The sequence below is a fragment of the Lactuca sativa genome, chromosome 2, assembly GCF_002870075.4.
Source record: "Lactuca sativa cultivar Salinas chromosome 2, Lsat_Salinas_v11, whole genome shotgun sequence".
Classification (NCBI taxonomy): domain Eukaryota; kingdom Viridiplantae; phylum Streptophyta; class Magnoliopsida; order Asterales; family Asteraceae; genus Lactuca; species Lactuca sativa.
In genome coordinates this window covers 19091915-19101977 of record NC_056624.2, presented here as the reverse complement: position 1 = coordinate 19101977, position 10063 = coordinate 19091915, and positions in this window count along the sequence as shown.

Here is a 10063-nt window from a genome sequence, read left to right as displayed (position 1 = left end):
CTGCTAATGTTTCCACAAGACTGTCTAGAATAGCCAGTGGTCGTCATCTAAACTCCGCTAGATGACTAAATCAAACAACAACGAGACCTCTCATCTGTTTATTACACACCAACTATCTACCCATGTTCTACCCAACATATTAGTAGATAAAATATACATTTTTATACATAGTTTTGAAAACCTGTATAGCATGCTTTAATCAACACATAATCCACATAACAGATGAGGCACACACACACGTAACACATATCTCATAGAGAATAAATCATATCTATGAGATAGAAGAGAGTGAATATACATTCACACATATAACAACAAAATATATACACATAGCACGTATTTTATATAAAATACTTTATAATAATGTGTTAGAAGAAGGTAACTACACCCTCACACTTATAAACAACAATATAATTAATACACTCAAACCAAACTTGTATTATTATCGTGTTTATGAAAGGTAGTATACACTCACATAACACATATCTCATAGAGAATAAATCATCTCTATGAGATAGAAGAGAGTGAATATACATTCACACATATAACAACAAAATATATACACATAGCACGTATTTTATATAAAATACTTTATAATAATGCATTAGAAGAAGGTAACTACACCCTCACACTTATAAACAACAATATACTTAATACACTCGAACCAAACTTGTATTATTATCGTGTTTATGAAAGGTAGTATACACTCACTTGATCAGAAGATGATCGGACAGCACTACGACTTGCAGAAGTAGTAATCCTCAGCAGATCTGGAAGATCTCTTCAAAAATCGAACTTCTCACGGGCAGAGCTTCGGCTCGGGAACCGCACTTCTCGGGATCTTCGGGATCTCGGGACTTGCCTCGGGGCTTGAGTATGATACCGGGGCTTCGAGATATTTCTGGCATGCAAAACGATGCAAAACGAGAGAGAGAAGAGAGGAAATTGGCAAAAGACTCGGCTGCCTTCGGTTCCTATTTATAGGAGGCTGGAGCCTCGGTGTACGCGAGGCGTACTGCAGTACGCAGCGCGTACTGCTTCCGAAATCGTCACTGCATGCGTCATCCGAAATGTCGACACTCTTCGGAGTACGCGGGGCGTACGTCGCATCGGACCGGTGACTCGCCTTCGGATAATGCCTCCGAATTTCCATTTAAATTTAATTACCAAATATTTAATAAACTTCGGAAATTCATATCTTCTTCATATGAACTCCGTTTCTCGCCTAACTTTTTATCGCTTCGATACCAAAAACGAGACCTTCGATCCTCGTTTAGATTGCTTCGACTAAAAACCACTCGATCTCAAATCGAGTATTTCGGGCTGCACACCGCTAAGCCGAAACTTCGATAAATCATAACTTCCTCATACGAAGTCAGATTTGGGCGTTCTATATATATTCGGAAATCTCGTTTCAACTACTACTACATTAACCAAAGATATTAAGTTTATTTTACACTTAAATTTTGACGCTTATTTTTATTTCTTAATTAATCAAACAACATAATTAAGAAATTAAGCACAAAACACATAATACTCAAATAATAAAATCTTATTATTTCAAAACGGGTTACAGAGGTTAACCTAGACTATTACATTGCTAAAAATGGCAAGTCCGGAAACACAGGCGTTACATAAGTATAGCTTATGTTTAAGTTCATTATCATTATTATGAACCTATAAATAACGTAAGTGCTGAGTATTATAAAATATAAAGTTTTATTATAATATCTTACAACTACTCGCAGTACAGGGAATCTGGTTTGAAGGGCAGCATAGGGTTTTTGGATTTTAGAACAACTTAAATGCCAAAATGGTCATACACTGCGGTGTTTCATGTACGGCCCCTGTCTGTACCTAGTAGTTAAAAGTATTGTTTAACACTTATAAAACAATATCGCTTGTAAATAGTCGCAATAAATATTAGACTAAAATCTAATGGTAATAATACTAGGTTTCGTCGAAGGAAAATAAAATTGTTAGAAGCGAAGCGCTGCCCGAGTTTGGATCCATCACTTAATCAAGTGAGTGTATAGTTACTTTCATATTACACATAGATATGAAATATTTAATATAAGTTACATGCTATGTGTACATATTATCTGTATACTTGATATTTATGCTGGATGAACAAAATATACATGTTTTACTTGATTTAAACTGTATATGTATTTTATACCTATAATTATGATGGGTAAAGATGGGTAGATGATATATATATGATGAAATAAATGATAAGAGGCCTCGATGGTTATGATGATCCAGTTATCTAGCGGAGTATAGATGACGACCACAAATTATTCTAGACAGTCTAGTGGAATGCTGACATGCTCCCAACCCGTAGGTGTTTTTAAACTAAGTGTTCACCAAGTGTACTCCATCCCCCTCATGGTTGCCTTATTTGACATATATTGCTGAGGAATCCCCTAATCATTGTTGTCATCCCGATAAAAATCCTTAGGCTAGGTCCCTTGAATTAAATGTTTTAAGGACAGAAAGTGAGGATAACGGGAACTGATAATCGGGTTGATTGATTGATGAAATTAATAAACTTAATTATCATGGGTTGAAAAGCCTATGTGCTCACCAAGCTCCCAAGCCTGCCCACTCAGGTTCTTGTATACAGGTAGTGGCAAGAGAGCACAGGAGTGATGATCTGATTAGAGATTAAAGGATTATAGGTCGTTAGAATAATAGATGTTGTAATGCTTTTGATCTGTATTGACAATGATGCTGCGAGGTTTTTAATATAATGAAAATACATTTCTTCGGAAATGCTTTGATAAATTCTTTATCATATTTTTTTTGGGAACAAATTCCACAAATATTTCCTCAAAAGTATACTCTGATTTTCAAATAAAGCATAAATTAATCGGTCTTTTTTTGCCATAAAATTGGGGATGTCACAGTTATTATCAGAGCATTAGTTTAAGTGAACTAGGAATTTTGTAGGATTTCTAGACTTAAACTTAGAATGCTAAGCGATGATCGTGAGATGAGTGTCTACTAAATTTTCGACACGAGCACTAGCTTATTTTAGGAAATATGTCTAAATTTATTTTATGTGCTAAATGATTTATGCTATAGCTATAAAAATGTCTTATATGTTATTATTTGATTGAATCTATGGTCTGTTGCCGACCGGATATGGAAACTTTATGTGTTCAGATTTCTAAACGTTCGACTACGATATTAGAATTGGCATGTAACTTTTCGGTGTAACAAGGAGAATTAAACGTCTATCATAAATAAGGATCTAAATACGCTTAATTTGGTGTGGCGAGAACCCGAACTGGATTCAGAAACGCTAATGGAAATGCTAATGCTAATCAGCGACCTGTGATTGAGTGTGCACCGGAAGTAGCAGTTGCACTTGAGCCAATCACAATGGCATGAGTCCAAGCAATGATTAGGGCTATGATGGCCGAACAAAGAGAGGAAATGACACAGATGTTGCATGATAGGGATGAACCTACTGTACCCATCGTATAGCCTGAACTATCAGATGAAGGAAACTATAGTCAGAATGTCAGTCAGGCTGAGCCACGAGTTGGTAAGATAAACCACCCCAATAGAGGAAATGACAGACGTAGCTGCAAGTACAAGGATTTCATGGCATACAAACCACTGAGTCTTTATTGAAGCCCATCGCCAATGGAAGTCATCAATTTGATCTCCAAGATGGAGATAATGTTTGAAAGTTGTGACTGCAACAACAAACAGAAAACTATCCTTGCAGTTACACTATTAAAGTAAGGAGTACTAAACCGGTGGAAGCTAGTAGTTGATACCATACCTAAGGAAGAAGCTAGCAAGATTTCTTGGGAAGACTTTTTAGTGCAACTGAAAATGCAGTACTACTCTAAGTAGGATCTGCTGGAGATCAACAATGAATTTTAGAACCTAAAGTGTAACACCCCGAATCCAGAAGACCAAGAAAGGAAAGGAAAACCTCAAAACCAGGAAGCGACTCGTCGAGTAGGTGGGATAACTCGACGAGTAGGAGCGCAATTCGGGTCGCGGGTTAAGTGACCTACTCGACGAGTCGAGAGACCGACTCAGCGAGTTGGTCTCGGTTGGGAAAACCCTAAATTCAGGACTTGGTACCCTATTTAAGGATCTTATTCCCCTTCTATTGGTCTCATCTCCAGCCTCCAAGATCAGAACCCAGAGATCTCAAAACCCTAATGCTTGTGAGACATTTTTTAAGAGTATTTTGTGTTCTTGAAGTCAATAAGAAGAAGAGGAAACTTGAAGGCTCAAGGAGAGGCTTGTGGATCCAAAAGTAGCTTCTCAATCTCATTATTTTCTGGTAATTGATATGTGTATTTTTATATATATTTTTACACACTTTATCTTAATATTTTGGCCTTATTTATTCTATTTTAGAACTAAAAAATACTCATAATACTTTGAATTATGTTTTGTAGCTAATTGTTGTCGATGAACCACAAAAGAAAAGACTGAATCGGGAACCGGGCTTAGAAGCTAAAAGAAATCAAAATTGCTGAAAAGGCGAGTACGCCCCGCGTAAGGAAATAGTACGCGCCGCGTACACCTTTGCACCGGATAGACTTGATCACGTGATTATCTTGAGTACGCGCTGCGTAATCCTAAGTACGCCCAGCGTACTTAGGTCGGCCACAAAGATTATAAATGTCGATTTATAGCTAACCAGAGAAGAGGATTCGACTTCTAACCTAATTTAGTCGACAATTAACTCCTGTTAAGCCGTTTTGAGGGTCTAGAAGGTGGCCGGAAGGCCGTTAAGCTAACGGAAGCGGAGATCGGAAGGATTGGAGAGCGGATACATGTTGATTATCATATGGTTTGCTGACGTGACCATGTTTAGCATTCTATGGTGGTACTTTTCTGTATTTAGTTTCTGATTTAGGTGTAAAAACCTTTTACTTTGTGTTTATGATTGAATGAAGCTTTGATTATTAGACTAATTGCTGTATTAAATAGTTTATTTGTGTTTAATTTATCTTGCCAAGCTTGTTAAAAGATCCTCATGTGTTAATGATGATTATTTTCTGTTAATTGTTAAGTGAATTGAGTTGCTTGAACATCTGCTTGATTTGCTTGTCTCTTATGATTTTTGATGACCATCGAGATTATAAGACTAGAAATAACGAATGTGAAACTAGGATTAATTTGAGAATAAGTAAGTTAATGTGTGAGCCTTGTTTGATGACCATCAACAAGAGGTTGATTAAATGTCTACATTGATTAACTGTATTTACAAGTCTTGCTTGATACGAACTGAACACTAGGAAGCATGTTAGTTTAATCAACTGATCACTGTTTGAATTGACTTGTTTGCTAAAGGATTAGTTATAGTGAACGCGAATCTAATCATTTTAGGAATCGGTGAACACTGAATAAATGAATTTGTGTATGCAATTGTCTATGTTTTAAGGTGTAATTTATCTAAACCAAAGTACCTGAAGAGATTTGCTTTCCTGTTAGTTTATCGAGAGTTGTTAATTGATTTATTAAACCATTTTATTATTTTCGTGTAACCTGTAACCTATAATCAAATATAATAAATTAATCCACCGTTCCCTGTGATCGACACCCGACTTACCTAAGCTATACTGTAATCTGACTAGGTACACTGCCTATAAGTGCATAGATAGTCTAAGTTTGTTAGGTTATAAATATTAAAATTAGTGGGTACTTTTGTGCACATCAAGTTTTTGGCGCCGTTGCCGGGGAACGGCTTGTCATTAATTTATTTTATTTGATTATTCGTTATTTGTTTTTAGTTAGTTTTTAGTTAGTTTTTATTTTTAGTTTGATTTTCGATGATATCATTTCACTTGTCGGGAAGGTTCTTGTTTTTATTTTGCAGGAATTTGGGATTGTACACATTGCTTGACTTTACTTTTTGCATGGGTTTCGGGAATGAAAGCGACTAGGGAATTCTTGACCTGCTTAGCCTACTACTTTGTTGATTTGCCCAATTCAATCCATGAGGCGTAGTATAGAAAGGCGTATTGTGGTGGTTAAGTGGAAGACCGAGCTCTTGCTGTTCTTGACTAGTTAGGTCACTTCTTGTTCCGCTTTTAGTTAAAGGTGCAAGGAAAACAAGGGAAATATTCTAACGGGTCCCGAAAGCGGGTGTTTTCGCAAACCAATTCTTGCATGCAAAGGTTTTTGATCAACCATTGTTGTTTGATCTTGACAAAGATAAGTGATTATGACATCTCCGTTTTTTTTATCACTCATCGTGAAGTCATCATTAGCTTAAGAAATTAAAAAGGAAAAAATAAATAAGTTTTAAGTCTCCTAGATTAAATAATTAAAAAGAAAAGGAAGTTAAATTAAAGAAAAAGGAAATTTTCAATTAAACTACGCCCCGCGTAAGTTATATTACGCCATGCGTAATGAGCCCCGAATCGCGAATGAACATTTCAGGGGGATGGGGTTACGCCCCGCGTACCCTTGTGTTACGCCCCGCGTACATCAGCGACCAGGTATATCTCTTGACCCGTTGACTTCTTCTTTATTCTTTTCACATCTCCTCTCTCGCACACGAACTGTGACGGCCAAGAGCTCCTAAACATTTTCGATTGTGCTTCCTTTCTTGTAAAATTCGACACACGGATTATGGCTCGAAGGGCGCAAAGAACCAACCCTCCCGAGGATGTGACCGATCATCGCTTTTTACAATTTCCGCAAACGCTGAACGATGCTACCCGGGCGCGTTATGTCACCAACTTGAGCTTGCTTCTCACAAAGGAGATTGACATTGCACCCTCATTTGATTGGGAGTTGGCTACCAGGACTGGACTTGCTGCATTGATCCAGGAGTTTTTGCAATATACACACTCGGACGCGAGTGGTGTGGAATTGTTTGTGTGTCAGGGATGGGCGCGTTTGTTCAGGATCCAGGAGCCTGTGTATCGGGAGTTTTTGCTGGAGTTCTACGCTACAGTTTCCTATGATCCTAGGAAGCCACTCGATGACAGGACAGCCTTTGCTTTCAGACTGGGAGGAGTGAGCCGGGAATGCAGCGTGATAGAGCTTGCTACTCGGGTGGGTATTTACACAGTCGACGAGACGAGGAGTGTCCACTTCCCGGCATTCCTTGCTGACTGTCTCACGGAACGGCCAGCGGACTATAATGAGAACACCTTTTGGGCCGAGATTACAGGAGGAGTGTATACACCATCTACCGCTCGAGGGGGGATGATTCGGTCCACTACATACCGAATGTTGCACCGGTTGATTTCTATGTCTCTTACGCATCACAAGAATAGTGAGAGAGTGCCTTCGACATACCTGTATTTCCTATGGGCACTAGTTACTCCAGGGAGGCACCTGAACCTTCCAGTTGTTTTAGCTGCATACTTGGGACGGAGGGCCAGGGGACTTAAGGGAGATAGCCCGATATGCGGAGGGCATTTTATCACACGGTTAGCTCGATCATACCAGTTGATGACACGTGAGATCACGAGATCGATGGTGTTTCACGACATGAGGCCGATGAGTCTTCAGCTATTGGAGTCGATGCGCGTATTAGAGCGGGGAGGTGATGGTGTTTTGAGAGTTCGAGCAGATGATGAGGCAGATGAGGAGGGTGCTGCCGAGCCATAGCTGAGACGGGTCCAGCGGCGTCGACCTGCTCCTCGGGGAGCGCAGAAGGGACCTGAGCAGGAGATTGATATGCGCTATCTGGCTCAGGGCATTGATCGTCTTAGCGAGTATGTTGCACATGTGGACATGCAACAGCGGTGGTATGGGAATGCGTTGAACGCATTCTTTGCCCATCAGGGGTTTCAGTATTCGGTTCCCTTTCCACCACCATTCCAGTCACGATTTGATGGGGCCGGTACTTCTGGGACACAGCCACATGATGATGGAGATGACGAGTGATCCTTTTTATTTTGTTTTATTTGTTTTGTGTTATTTTTAGTTTAGTTTAGTTTTTAGTATTTGGTATGTAATTAAACTTTGATTTAGTTTGATTTAGTTTGTTTTCCATGTTGATGCTCTTTGGTTGTTTAGATTTCTGCAGAATTTTCGCCCTTAGGAAGCTGGCAGTAAGTTCAGCAGCTAGGTCCGACTGTTGCTAGAGAGAGCAGTATGAGAGTTGAAGATTATAGTCGAGACCCACGATTTGTCATAAGTGTGGGGTGCATATTTATTTCGTGAGCGATTGTTTTGAAGATTGGCATTGTTACGATGTTTTGACTCTTATGATATGGATGAGCAGTTCCCATACTATAGAGTTTTATTTCGACGCGCGGAAGAAGTATCGTCCCGGTTGCCACGACATGGTAGACGCTTTCCTATGTCATGGGGGATTTTTCATCGCGAGTAGAGGATGTCATTCTTGACGAGACGACGTGGTCGACACTTTCCCACGTCATGGTTACTATACTTTGCATTTATTTGCAATATTTTGCACCACATTTTTGAAGATGGCAGTCTTGATTTTATTTTTTGGCAAATTCAGAGGCAGCAGTTCCAGTTTTCAGTCTTTCGGCAAAATTTGAAGCAACTTGTAGCAGCCCCATTCGATCTCGCCACAACTACCCAGGGGAGTCTGTTCCTTTTTCTCCTTTTTTTATGTTCTTAATTCGTTTTAGCATACAATGAGGGCATTGTATGAAATAAGTGTGGGGTAGGGGATCGGTAAAAGTAAATTAAAATTAAGAGAAAAAAATGAAATTGCTAGAATTTGGAAAATTTAAAAATTTTAAAACTTGAAATAATAGTTTAATTTAGAAAAATCTAGTGATAATGTTGCTAATATTGTATGAAATGATCCGATAAGAACTCAAATGTTTAGTTGAGCCAATATACGTTATAGTGCATTTGTGGCCTCCCTTATTTTAGTGAAATCATGGAACAAAAACATAACCCCGCTTGGTTTGAGGGATGCAATATGTTTAGCAGCCTAAACCTGAAATGTATCCAGGAAAATTATTATCATTAACCAATAAAGGTTGAGGTTGAGCGCCTCTGCTTAAGCATGTAGGGTTTTGAGTGAAAAAAAAAGAAAAAAAAGAAAAGAGAATTACGAAAAAAGTTTGAAGAATTTTAGAGCAAATAAAGTAAAGATCAAAAGATCAAGATTCTAAAGAAATTCAAAAAGTTGAAGATACCAGAAATCAATTCAAATAAGGTGTTGAATTCAAAGAAATCAAAGATCAAAATGCCAAAGAAATGAAGAATTCAAATAAAGCTCCATAGTGGTATCGGAAAGTTGTAATTTTCTAGAATATGTATGCTTAGGTTGCTCAACTAAAAATACCTTGAGGTTAGGAGGTTTTCTGCGGATGGATTCGGAGGGTTGCATAAAATGAGCATTGTTCGGAAAAAGTGGGCGAGTGTTTATGAAGATTGTGAGTATTTAAAATATGGGGGGGGGGGTACTTTAGGAAAATATTAGACACAAATGTACGCGTTGAGGTCTTGGCATAATGGCTGAGTTTTAAAAGGATTGTTTAATGTGATATTGGTAAAATAAAAGTAAATTTGCTTGGGGGCAAGCAAAGGCTAAGTGTGGGGTATTTTGATATGTGTATTTTTATATATATTTTTACACACTTTATCTTAATATTTTGGCCTTATTTATTCTATTTTAGAACTAAAAAATACTCATAATACTTTGAATTATGTTTTGTAGCTAATTGTTGTCGATGAACCACAAAAGAAAAGACTGAATCGGGAACCGGGCTTAGAAGCTAAAAGAAATCAAAATTGCTGAAAAGGCGAGTACCCCCCGCGTAAGGAAATAGTACGCGCCGCGTACACCTTTGCACCAGATAGACTTGATCGCGTGATTATCTTGAGTACGCGCTGCGTAATCCTAAGTACGCCCGGCGTACTTAGGTCGGCCACAAAGATTATAAATGTCGATTTATAGCTAACCAGAGAAGAGGATTCGACTTCTAACCTAATTTAGTCGACAATTAACTTCTGTTAAGCCGTTTTGAGGGTCTAGAAGGCGGCCGGAAGGCCGTTAAGCTAACGGAAGTGGAGATCGGAAGGATTGGAGAGCGGATACATGTTGATTATCATATGGTTTGCTGACGTGACCATGTTT